Here is a 14,116-nt window from a genome sequence, read left to right on the forward strand (position 1 = left end):
TTTTCTTTTTCAAACACCTTTGAGACACCAAGGTTGTTGTAATGCCCTACTTAATCTTATCATGCGAATTTTACTAGTGTTTAAATTACCTGAAAATATTGACTTATAATTATCAAGAAATATTGGTACATACCTACATGGGTGAAACTGTGAATATAATATTGATATAAATTTTATTACTATTCCCAACCTATCTCCTCAAATTTAAATTTTTATAGGATATGGTCTCCTTCCAATTATTACAATTTATATATTCATATCTCATCCCCGAAATGTCCTGTCAAATTTACTTGGGAGAAGACATGGTTGTCTCCAATTGATTACCAAAATATATATTCATATCTCATCACAAAATGTCCTCTCAAATTTACTTGGGAGAAGACATGGTCGTCTCCAATTAATTACCAAATTATATATTTATATCTCATCCCCAAAATGTCCTCTCAAATTTACTTGGGAGAAGACATGGTCCTCTCCAATTAATTACCAAATTATATATTCATATATCATCCCTAAAATGTCCTCTCAAATTTACTTGGGAGAAGATAAGTCAAATGTAAGGATGAGGGGGTAGTTATGACATTAATGATAGGTGGTTGAGGTGGAGAAGAGAAGGGGGCATAAAAGGGGAAGGATGATGGGAGGAGAGTGTGATCCTTGATCTTGGTTTTGGTTTTGGTTTTGGTTGTGGTTTTGGAGGGTTTTGTTTTGAGAGGAAGGTGAAGAAAAGAGAAGGGAGAGAAGGAGAGTATTTTTTTTAAATTGAACACACTACATCTAGTTGGACTTGGGCTCAAAGGGCTAGGGAACCTATGGAGGTTTCTTGGGCTAGGAAATACTTCCTAGTTCGCTGGGAGGCAAATCCAGACAGGTATTCAAGAGGAGCATCCCAACAGGATTAGGAGCTCAGGGGCATCTCAACTAGGCTATTGGAACTTATAGATTACTCATGTAAGTAATTGCAATGAAATGTTTACTTATTTAGTTATGGGAAATAAATTTTATTGGTAAATTATCATCACTTAAAAGTTTAGTAAGAAATAAGTTATTTAACCTTTTATTGTATATAAAAATAGAGAAATTTAGTTTTGTTAGAGGACCCTAGGACTAAGCCTTACACGTGGTATTGGAGCGGCTTCAAAATCTGGACCCAAGACCCATTAGACACAAATCTCCGCTAATTTTTTTTTATAAAAATTATGTGGAACTGATTTCATTTAAGACTAATTTAATGATTTTTTTCTCCACTTCCTGTTTTGAAAATCCTCTTCCAATGCCATTGAAAAGAGCTTTAAAATAGGCATTCATGATTTCCTATGGAGAACCATTTGAAGATTCTATGAAGGATTGTAATTGTTTCGGAGAATCTCCAGTCTTAAAGCGCTCCTTGAAAGCAAGGAGCAACTCATCATGAATGCTCAATGTGTTCAATTTGGTTAGAACAGTCTCCTCAATATCTTGTTGAATCTCAAATACCTCATCATTGTTTTCAGCTTGAGTTTTGTTATCAAGTTCACCCTTTTCATTCTTGACAGGCTTCTCAGACACCCCATCACCATTTTTAGCTTGAGATTTCTTATCAAGATCAACCTTTTCATTTTTGCCTGAAGGCTTCTTTGGTGATTTAGACTTTTGTTCTTCCTAGCTGTCCAACATGACCATTTCACTTGTAACAGTTGTTAACTACTCTCTGATACATTGTTGTGCGGCTTCAATAAAAGTATCAGTAGCCCATTTCACATCATCATTCTCATCTGGCTCCTCGTTTGCATCATCATGGCTTCTGGGAGGAGAACGATCTTTGTCAGAACTAGTTTTCTTCTTAGCAACGTTGGATGCAACTTTGTGGCCCTTTTTCCTGGATGGTTTCTTGGATTTTTTTAGCTTCTTCATCAATAGCCTCTCCTACATTCAAATGTTCCTTTTCTACTCTTCTCATGGCCTTCTTATCTTTCCCCCCCTTCTTCTGCTCTAGCAGATTCTTCAAAATAAACGTAGTAAGCTTGTACCTCATATCAACATTCGAAACATATCCACATGTAGCAAACTTCAGTGAAATCATTTGTGTTTTTGAAATATGGATCTTTGTCTTGGGATCTTTGTCTTGTGATAAAAATCTCCAACAAAGCTACAAGTTTAGCACTATCATGAGCACCATTGAATAGAGCAGTCCCAGATTTTTCATCGAACTTTGATTGCACACTGAGTTCACAGCTGAAATACTTTGTTGTATATGAATGGGGTCTGGCAAGAGCTTTAGCCACATCTACCATATTGAAAAGATTTTTCTTTATGCCATTACCTTGTCCATCAATTTTTGTAACCAACTTAGGCATCTTATACCTATAAAAGGCATCATCTTTGTTGCCCTCGCCAATATTTAGAAGAGCCATATTTTCTAATCAGTTCTTAAGTGGAAGGCAAGAGCGAATTTATATTTTGAAGAACCATTTCTATCAAGAGTTAGATACTATAGTATGTAAAAGGCCACAAAATGCCTTCCGGGAAAAGGGACTTTCTCTATGATGTTTTAGCACTCCACCTTGCACATGGAAAAATGGGTGCATCCAACTACAAACCCAAATCAACCTCGATTTCTAACTTGGCTTCGGCTGCATATAGCCAAAATATTTTGTTACAAAGATGAAGCTGTTTATTCTTTTCTTTGACGTAGGACAGTATTTGACAAGTAGGCGAATTAGCGCCAAATATGAACAAACAACTTCATACTTAAAAAAGAATATTCAACCTGTATGCCCTCCACTTTGAATGTGATTGACAACCGATAGGACTCAACTTGAAATCTGGACCATACAAGTGTTGAAAAAGATTAGCCATGAATTATAAAAACCTAACAGTACAATTCCATATAAATCACAAATGATAATATAAAAAAAATCATAACATTATAATACGACAAAAGGCATCACAAACAATGTCATAAGAATTTGTTTATAGATTTCACATGTGGGCAATAATGGATGCAAGTTGGATGAAGATAAAAGATATGTGACAAATTTAGACAGTAAGAAAAGAATTTAGACAATCAAAATTTAGCAAAAGATGCAGAACTCAGAGATGCCTGCACTACAGAGAGAGCAATAAACGTAACAAGTTTCAACATAGAGTCAAAAAAATCTGAGCAATCTACATTATAGTAGACAATCATGGATTTCTACATTATCAAATTAACAATATTTGATATTTAGAACTTCTTTTATCATACTCTGTGTATTTCTTTTAGCCATTTAACAACATAGGACATATGGTGCTCATGGTGATAGGGAAAAACCTAGATTTTATCTCCTTCCTCATATTCTGCAAGGAAAATGTAGCATTGTGCTGCTTCATTATTTACATTTTCATTTTTCTCGGGTTTCTTGTGATTCCTGATGGGGAATGAATTGACAGCAGACTTAGTTATTGGCGGTGAGACATGAGATAATGGCATTGTCTATGAACGAGCTATTGATTATCGAGGAATCTCATCCGGTACCTCAAACAAGGCCTCGGCAAGCATCAATACCTTGAATGCCCATAAGAGGTTCCGTCAGAACCCTGCACAATCTTTGCAATGCCCAGATCTGGGGTCTAAAACACCATCGCCTTTCTACATTGTCAGCCTTCAGCTTTTGAGAATCTTTGATGATTGCATTTGCTATAGGAATCTGGAAATGCAAATAACAATGAATCTCCAATCTTCCTCCCCATTCCCTTTGTGTGCATAACCAAGATATCACAGTGATCCAAGATACCTATCTCACTTAGGCATTTGTCAAATTATTGGTGTGCCTCCTCAATTCTCCCAAGACTTGAACAACAGAATTACGAATATCAGAAACGTATTTCCATGCCGATGATCCCTTGTATGCAAGCACTAGTTCTTCCACCAAGCTTTCCACATATGGGGTATTACGCATCCACGCCAGCTTAGTGATGGTGAGAATCCTTTGAATAACCAGTATCATTATGGCATCATCCTTTGCATGCAACCAATGAAAGAAAAGGGAAATAAACGCCTGAAATAAGCTATGATAACCAATTCCATTCCCTTAATCAATGGCTCAATATGTTGGAGCCATATGATGCGGCGTTCCTTGTCTCTAGTATGCCTCTCCATCTCTCTAAGCATTTCATTGAATATTTCTCCATACCAATGTCCACGAGGGTTCCTCCCCTCAATACAATTGATAAGTGTCATAGACATTTCAACTACAGCTTTCCAAGGTTGTTCACTACCAGATATATTTCGGCAAGTTGCATCGAGTATCACATCCTTGTACCAAAAGAGCTCAGCAAAATTCATATTCATTTCTAAATGGACAAGAGCTATCATACCTTGACCCTTCACTTCAGGAGACCAATGATCTAAGGATGTCAATGCCCAAGGGATAACCAATGTACATAATGGTCTAACATATGGATGTTGAATCTATTTCAAACACCAACGCATTTGGTGTGATTCTATGACTGAAGGAGTTACTGATGCTCTACGAAAGTCTGCATCCAATTCATCGTCCTTAAAATTACTAAAACTACATTTAATGGCATCTTTTATCATCGGAAATATTATGGGTATTAACTCTATAACTAATCTCTTTTCGAACCCTATTTTTGTCAAATCCAAACCCTTGTCATTGTATGAGATTGAATAATTGCCAACAACATTCAATGGGTTTTGCTCAGGATCAGAATAAACAGCCTCTAATAAGTCTGTGATTGTCTCAGCTGCAACAACCTACAATTTTTTTGGAATCCATGACATTAGGGCTGCCATGTTGGCATTGGATGAAGCTAGTGATGCACAACAAAGAAATAATCCTGTTATTTTTTGTGTTTCTGTAGCGTCTTTTAGCAACCACTGCCCATCCTTGACTAGAAAAAGAGACTCCAAAGTAGATTTTATTTCTACTCTTTTCCCATCAGAATGATTTTGTTGGGTTGAAGACAGTATTTCCAGTACTTTGAAGGAGTCTTCAACTAGCCATCCCTTGGAATCTTTGAATCTACGCAGGCCTCTTTTGGTCTTCGTTGTTATTTTTATTTAGTTTCACATCTGGTTGAGCCAAAACTGCCTTCTGTGTTTCTAAGTCTTTGAAAACTTCGATCCTTGAAGATTGATAACATGTTTGACAATGTTTGGGTATGAAACACATTGCTCTAGGCATGGATTAAACTCATTTTTGTGCATACCAAAGCTACGCCACTCATTCAAGATAAGGCTCAATCTTGCAACCTCACAACCATCTCTTATGTAAAAAAAATAAAAATAATAATAATAATAATAATTGAAATTAAGTCACAAATATTGACCTAAAAGCTTCTCTCAATTCCATTAGTTTTGATGAGTTAAGAAGTTATGAAAATTATATGTTAAACTTATTTTGAAATTGAGATTTATGTGATTTGCAAGTATATAAGTGATATTAATTTTTATTCTCCATTCTATTAATATCACAAAGTGGCATTCTTTCATCCCACAATATTTTAGATTTTGTCTATGAAGCTAGTAAGAAGTCACATTTATTTTGGCAATGTAATTTTTCTTCTTTAATCTAATTACTGCAAATATGTATATATATATATATATATATATATATATATATATATATATATATATATATATATATATGCATTCATAATTTCTTAGGAACCTTTGCTTCAAAGACACTGCCTCTTCAAGAGGTGAGACCAATTGTTTATATGTTTTATAGGAGGTCCCAAGATTCATAAAATGGACATAAAGGGTTTTATAAAACATAATATAAAGGGTGGGAAGGAACAACTAATGGCCATAGAAGGAAGACATGACTTAAAAGGGTATTATTCACATTAGTATTTAACTTAATTATTTGAATATATTAAACCAAGTTATTAATTAGCTTAATATTAAATTATATTTATGGTACTAAAGAAAACAATTTGTGTTAGAGTGTGACTTACAAGTACATTGCACCAGTACCCTAGTGAGTCTCAAGAGAAAATTTGTAAGTTATGTAGAGGTCACACATGAGAGGATTTGGTAGATCCTTGGGAATATTCTCAATACTAATAATGCTTGTTTACGAGCATAGTAAAAGAAAAACTTATGACTGTTGTTATACACATCTATGTGAGTCAGTTAAGAGGGACACGTCCTAGGATGGATTAATGAGTCTTGTGTATCATACAAATATTTGAACAATTCAAAATGTTGAGGATGCGAAGAAATCAAGGTCAAGGAGAGTCATCACAAGGACCTCCTACAAATAACCCATTACCTTCACCAGAGTTGACTCTCATCTTGCATTCCCTAGAAGAAATTAGTGATACTTTAAAAGGGTGCCAAACAAATGAAGTGGAAGTGGAGAAACCTCCATCAAGGTTAGGAAATCTCGAGGGATCAAAGAGACTCTGATGGAGGACCTCCAATCAAGGACATTACTAGGGAATTCCAAAAGATTAAGCTCCCGGAGTTTGCAGGAGGTCATGCCAGCGAATGTGCAGAAGCCTGGTTAGAAGAAATGAGAAGGTTCTTCGCACTAACGGATTATAATTCCAATTCAAAATCTAAAATATCAACATTCCAACTCGGAGATAGTGCTATGAATTGGTGGGGTAACTTAGAGTGTCAACTACACCTCACTCCAGACACAATTATTTTGGAGTTATTCGAGAAGAGATTCAATAAAAAGTACCTACCAGCATATTATGAAGAACAATAGGTAGGAGCCTTCCATGCCTTGGTACAGGGAAATCATACAGTAGAAGAATATGAAATTAGATTCATGGAATTGGCCAAGTATGTCTCCTACATGGATACTGACCAGCACCAAGCAGATCGTTTCATTTATGGATTGAACCATAAGATTAGGGCAATGGTACGGATGTGGAAACCATCCTCAGTTGCAGAAGTTGTGGAACATGCTCATTATGTGGAAGAACACTTAGACTTAAATGGGGGAAACAAAACCATTTTTCCAGGCCAACCAAGGTTTATGGGGAAGGCCCCTTGTACCTTCCCTAAGGGAGGAAGTTTGAGACCACTGCCATATGGAAACAGGGTTGTACCCAGAGCACTGACGGTGGGGATTTTAATGGTTGCTAGTGCAGCTTCACCCGCAGCTTCAAGGGCGTGTGTAAATAAAGGTCATACGCAAGGAGAAACAAGTAGGGGCAGAGGTCCCAAGGGAAGGAACTCTTTCCAAAGAATTCCACAACATTCGGTTCAAGGTCTACCACGCATCACTTATTGGGGATGCAGGAGACCTCATTACCGGCGTGATTGTCCTAAGTTACAAATTGGTCACAATCATAGAGAAGGAAAAGCACCAATGGGGGGAGAAAGTAGCCACCACCGAATATATGCAACAGTTGATAACCAACAAGTTGAACACCAGTTTGCTGTGGTAGAAACCTCGAGTATGATAAACAAATTAAAAATTAAAATTTTTTTCGATTCGGATGCTACAGATAGTTTCATTTCATCAGTTGCATTAGAAAAATGTTGGTTGGTAGCCTATGAGCACGATGACTTTAAGCAAGTTGAGATGGCTTTTGGGATAAAACAAGCAGTAGGACCTAGTGTTGATCAATGTCAGGTAAACCTCGGGGTGTGTATGACTAAGTTGAAGGCATACGTCACAGCATTAGGGACGTATGATGTAATTATTGGAAGGGATTGGCTAGAAACTCAACGAGCTTTGGTAAACTGTTTCAAGAAGAAGGCAATTTGTTTAGATGATGAAGGTAGGCAAATTGAGATTTTTGGAATCAAGAGAGGAGTTTCACTACAATTCATATCCATGATGAAGGTAAAACGTTGTCTCCGAGAAGGTTGCAAGCTATATGTGGTCGAGGTTGTAAGTGACCAGAAAGGATCCTCCCTAGATCAACACCCAATTTTGTCAGAATTCAAGGATTTTTCTCCCAAGGAATTTCCTGGATTACCTCTTGTAAGGGAGATTGATTTCACAATCAACCTATAACCTGATGCAGAACCAATATCTAAGACACCCTATAGGATGACTACTCCAAAACTTTGTGAGTTGTAGATTCAGTTAAAAGAGCTCTTAAACTTGGGATTTATCAAACCTGGTATTTCACCTTGGGGTGCACCAGTGATTTTTGTCAAGAAGAAGGATGGTTCCTTATGGCTATGCATAGATTATGGGGACTTGAATGGAGCCACAATAAAGAATACGTACCCGATACCTCAAATAGATGACCTATTTGATCAAATGAAGGGAGAAACAGTTTTCTCAAAGATCGATCTACAATTTAGATACCAACAATTGAGGATTAAGGAAGAGGACATCTCAAAAACTGCATTTTAAACTCGGTTTGGGCACTACGAGTTTGTATTTGTTCCATTTAGTTTGACAAATTCACCAGAAGTATTCATGAGCTTCATGAATGGTGTGTTCAGGAAGTATTTGGACCAATTTTTGCAAGTCTTTCTGGACGACATTCTTGTGTATTCCAAGAATGAAAAGGAGCATGAAAAGCACCTAAGGATTGTATTGACTTGCTTAAGGGAAAATCAATTGTATGGAAAATTGTCAAAATGTTCCTTCTTTCAAAGGAAATTTCATTACCTTGGGCACATCATTTCAGGAGAAGGAATTTTAGTTGACCCAGAAAAGGTGAAGGCCATAATGGATTGGCCAGTACCGAAAAATGCTCATGAGGTGCATAGTTTTATGGGGCTAGCAGGGTATTATCGTAGGTTTGTGGAAGGGTTTTCAAGGATTGTAAAACCCATCACCACATTACAGCAAAAGGGGGTCAGGTATGAATGGGCATATGAATGTGACATTGCATTCACATAACTAAAGAGGTTACTAACTAGTGCACCGATCCTTCGAGTACCGGACATGGAAAAAGACTTCACTATCTAAACCGATGCTTCGAAGCAAGGATGGGGTGCAGTATTGATGCAAGAAGGCAGAGTAATAGCTTAGACATCTAGAAAATTGAAGAAAAATGAAGAGTTGTATGCTACCCATGACATAGAATTAGTGGCAGTGATGTTAGCTTTGAAACTGTGGAGACACTACCCCGTTGGGAGAAGATTTGAGTTAAGAACAGATCATCAAAGCCTGAAGCATCTCTTCACTCAAAGGGATTTGAATGCTAGAAAAAGGTGGTGGAGCAAATTCATGAGTGACTATGATTTTGAGATCTCATACATCAAGGGAAAGGAGAATGCGGTGGCTGATGCACTAAGCAGGAGACCATGAACCTTCTCCCTAGTATCCTTAAAGGTAAATTTGAGGGAACGTGTATTGGAGAAACTCTTTGAAGATAGTTGGTATCTAAAGGTTATCTCAGCAATCCAAAGAGGGAAGTAGATAGAACGAAAGTTTGAGGGATATGTCCTTGAACCAGATGGACTATTGAGACTTCAAGGGAGAATGTGCATACCTAAGGAAGGGGGTATAAGAAGGACCATCCTCGAAGAGTCACATAGAGCACTCTATTGTGCACATCCTAGAGTGAAGAAGATGTACACAGGCACGAAGAAACTCTTCTTTTAGGTAGGCATGAAGCACCGCATAGTCCAGTTGTCGCCAAATGTCTTGAATGTCAACGAGTGAAGGTTGATCGTCGCTATCTAGCAGTACTCCTACAACCACATGACATCCCTATATCTAAATGGGAGATAATTTCCATGGATTTTGTTGTGGGTTTTCCCCTCACGTCATAGGGGCATAATGCTATATTCGTTATAGTTGATAAATTGACCAAATGTTCCCATTTCATTCCAGTAAGAGACACTTACGATGTTACTAATGTGGCACGAGTTTTTATAAGTGAGGTTATTTGACTACATGGGTTACCCACAAAGATAATTTTTGATAGAGACTCTCAATTTACATCTAGGTTTTGGACAAGTTTGTAGTCATCACTAGGGACTTAGTTGAACCTGAGCACTGCATATCATCCAGAAACATACGGGCAAACTGAAAGAGTAAATCAGGTTATGGAAGACATGCTTAGGATGTATGTCATGGATAATGAGACTTAGTGGGAAAGATACTTACCATTGGTAGAGTTTGCTTATAATAAGAGTTACCATAGTTCAATCGGGATGCCTCCTTATCAAGCTCTATATGGAAGGCCATGTAGGACACCACTGAGTTGGGAAAAGTTGGAGGAGTGATTAATAGTTGGGCCATAATTAGTTCAAGAAATAGAGGAACAGCTAAAATAGATTCAAAAAAGGTTAAAGAAAGCAAAAAATAGACATAAGAGTTATGCTAATTCACATAGGATTGATCATAGTTATGAAGTAGGGGACCAAGTTTTTATTCGTATCCAACCCAACAAAAGCACCATTTGGTTTGGGAAAGGGACGAAGTTGTCACCTCGGTTACTAGGACCTTTTAGGATCAAGGAGAAGATTGGACCATTTTCCTATCATCTTGTACTGCCACCCCATTTGCATAAAACTCATGATGTTTTTCATGTATCTATTTTACGACATTATGTTTTTGATGAATCTCAAAAACTAGATTGGAGCGAATTGCAGGTCTCAGACGTGGGAACCATAGTGGTCGAACCATTACACATATTGGACCATAGGGTTTGACAGCTCAGATGTCATATGGTGAACCAAGTTAAGGTCCAGTGGGACAAGTACAGCCCAGGATCCGCTACCTGGGAGGATGAAGAGACTATACCTCGTGACTACCCCTCACTTTTTGAGCATCTGTGATGCCCATTTTTTTACTTAGATAGCTACCTATGCTAAGGTTCTATTTTGCAGTTCCATGTTATTTATTTATGAACGCTATGTGATATTGATGCATTTAGTTGGACACGTGAAACTACTTATATAAATCATTTGATGGATTAGGTATTGATGATGGAAATGTTTGATGTATGACCTAATGCATGACTTTCTTGGTGATGATTTATCTAGTGCATGACTTATCAAAGTTATTTTTGTTTCATGTATGGCTTAAGTGGATATGATTTATTTAATGAATGACTTAGTGAAATTATGATTTATTTCTAGTATGAACTACAAAATTGACACATGGATACTAGACTTAATAACATGATGTTTAATATCACTTATCTATATATATCTTGTTGTTATATAAATGCATGAATGAGAACTAACCTACAGATTGGAAAGAACTATATGATAGCCAAGATCTACTCTTCCATTGGGGAAGGTCAAGACATCTAATGAGGAAAGGTATGATGTACATTGTTCTATTACATTTTGTATCTATTGAATATGCACTCTTATGACATGGGTAAAATGTAAACGACAGGTGACAAGACTACTTGACTGGATGATTCGATGACAAGTATCCAACCAGCACTATAGTGTGGTACATATTAGGGTGTTGACCCTATTTGTGAGGAAGGATGGAGGTATTTCCCACCGTGTAACCTCCAAACTTGGAATCGTGTGAGGGCAGTGACGGACATGCTCCCCTAGACATGTGATGACGATTTCCAGTTGCTTGCTAAGGAAGTTAGGTCAATATAGTGGACGCTTCTGTCATATTGGTCTTATCAGTGGTTAGATTGGTATAGCTGATGCCATAGTATATAGCAACAAATGATGGATAGGGTGGGAATGAAAGTAGGCTAGGAAGGATAGGAGGATATAGATTAGTTGGAGACTCTTGAGGGGATGTGATGTCATTGTCTGACTTATCAAATTTTACTACTATAACTCTCTCTCTATTTGTTATGCCTTATTATCAAACTGCTTCGAACTCCTTGTATCTTTTTTCACTCTAACTTCGAGACAAAGTTTGCTGAAGGAGGGGTGTATGTAATTCCCTACTTGATCTTATCATGCAAATTTTACTAGTGTTTTAATTACCTGAAAATATTGATTTATAATTATCAAGAAATATTGGTACATACCTACATGGGTGAAACTGTGAATGTAATATTGATATAAATTTTATTACTATTCCCAACCTACCTCCTCAAATTTAAATTTTGATCCTAGGATATGTTCTCCTTCCATTTATTCCAATTTATATATTCATATCTCATCACCAAAATTTCCTCTCAAATTTACTTGGGAGAAGACATGGTCCTCTCCAATTAATTACCAAATTATATATTCATATCTCATCCCCAAAATTTCCTCTCAAATTTACTTGGGAGAAGGCATGGTCCTCTCCAATTAATTACCAAATTATATATTCATATCTCATCCCCAAAATGTCCTCTCAAATTTAATTGGGAGAAGACATGGTCCTCTCCAATTAATTACCAAATTATATATTCATATCTCAACCCCAAAATGTTCTCTCAAATTTACTTGGGAGAAGATAAGTCAAATGTAAGGATGAGGAGGTAGTTATGACATTAATGATAGGTGGTTGAGGTGGAGAAGAGAAGGGGGCATAAAAGGGAAAGGGTGATGGGAGGAGAGGGGGATCCTTGATCTTGGTTTTGGTTGTGGTTTTGGAGGTTTGTTTTGAGAGGAAGGTGAAGAAAAGAGAAGGGAGAGAAAGAGAGTATTTGTTTAACTTGAACACACTACATCTAGTTGGACTTGGGCTCAGAGGGCTAAGGAACTTGTGGAGGTTTCCTGGGCTAGGAAATACTTCCTAGTTGGTTGGGAGACAAATCCAGTCTTGTAGTCAAGAGGAGCATCCCAGTAGGATCAGCAGCTAAGGGGCATCTCAACTAGGCTATTGGAACAGGTATTCCTCTGTTTATAGATTATTCATGTAAGTGATTGCAATTAAATGTCTACTTCTTTAATTGTGGGAAATAAATTTTAATGGTAAATTATCTTCAATTAAAAGTTTAGTTAGAAATAATTTATTTCCCGTTTTATTGTATTTAAAATTAGAGAAATTTAGTTTTGTTAGAGGACCCTAAGATGAAGCCTTACAGTTGCTCTATGATTCACCTTTGATGCATACCTAGAATATTATGCATCATGTTGTACCAACAACTCTCATCCACACACTCCTCTTTGCAACCTCATAATTTCACTAGAATTTTGTTTATAAATAATTATGGACTAATATTGTTGAATTGGACTTTAGTTATCTTGTTCTTAAAATCTTTGCATGAGTATCTAATTTTTTCCTTTCTCATGTTCATTTTTGTCTTCTTCATCTTCTCTTAACTTCTCAATCTCTGACCTATTGTTTTGGGCTCAATTTTTGAGTTAAATTGCTGATTTTAGCAATTTTGGCATTTTAACATGTTTTAGCAGTGCTTCTTCTAATTTTGTTTGCATTTAACTTTTACTTAATTTCTAAATCCACTGCGAAAACTTACAGTTCCACTTTTTGAGCTTAAGCCCCTTTTTCTCTACTCCTTACCTATTCTTCTAAGATAGGACCAAGTATCTGCAACCATTGGTCAAGGCTTTTGGACGCTAAGTACTTTTAAGCCCTTTGTGAGCCAAAATACTTTGTTAGTGTCTATGTTCCATTGGTTTCATTTCTACGTGAAACGACCATAAATTGGCATTAAGTTCGGAGCTCCCAAGCTTGACGCTATTAGCCTATGCCTCTTTTTATTCCACTATGCACTTGGTCTATTTCTACGCGAAATGACCAAGGGTTAGGGCTTTGCCCATAACCCTTTTTATCCACGCACGTTACCTTTGCACCCTCTTTATAAATAGTTGGGGTCTATCCGTCAGGTAGACATGTCTTGTGAGGACTGCCCTAGTTCCTTTTGATTGATTTTTGTTGTGTTATCTATCTATCTTCCATTTCCTAGCACTCACTTCCTGGTGCTTCCACTGTGCTTTGTTAACAAACTCGTTGGGGTCTATCCTACAAGATGAGTTATCCTGGTGGGGTCCTCCCATTGCAGCAAGCGCTAATAGAAAAGCTCTTCGGGCTGAGTTAGCTGCCTTGTCATCCCGATGCCTATTTCCCGGTGCATCCCTTCTGCACACTATTAACAACCTGTTAGGCTCCATCCAGCAGGATGACATCATGCTAACATCACCTATGCTATGTTTCGATTTGTGATAGGTGACATGTCTTACTCAAATATGGGTCTTTCGGATGTCCAAAAAAAAAATCCAAATCTTCCTGTTATGTTTCGTGCATTAATTGGTTGGTACTTATGTCATCATCCTCCATCATCTAGGCCAATCAAATTCTGCCACATGTCCTCTGTC

General features: G+C 37.2%; 2 pseudogenes; both read right to left on the reverse strand.

Annotated features, from left to right (window-relative positions):
* Nucleotides 1-1,314: 1,314 nt before the first annotated feature.
* On the reverse strand, nucleotides 1,315-2,393 carry LOC149149924 (eukaryotic translation initiation factor 5-like; annotated as a pseudogene).
* A 1,371-nt stretch (nucleotides 2,394-3,764) lies between these two features.
* LOC149149925 (uncharacterized protein At2g39910 pseudogene) lies at nucleotides 3,765-13,912 on the reverse strand (annotated as a pseudogene).
* Between the last annotated feature and the right edge of the window lie 204 nt (nucleotides 13,913-14,116).

The sequence above is a fragment of the Pinus tabuliformis genome, chromosome 9, assembly GCF_031772625.1.
Source record: "Pinus tabuliformis cultivar Carrire ecotype Pingquan chromosome 9, CPIR1, whole genome shotgun sequence".
Lineage (NCBI taxonomy): Eukaryota > Viridiplantae > Streptophyta > Pinopsida > Pinales > Pinaceae > Pinus > Pinus tabuliformis.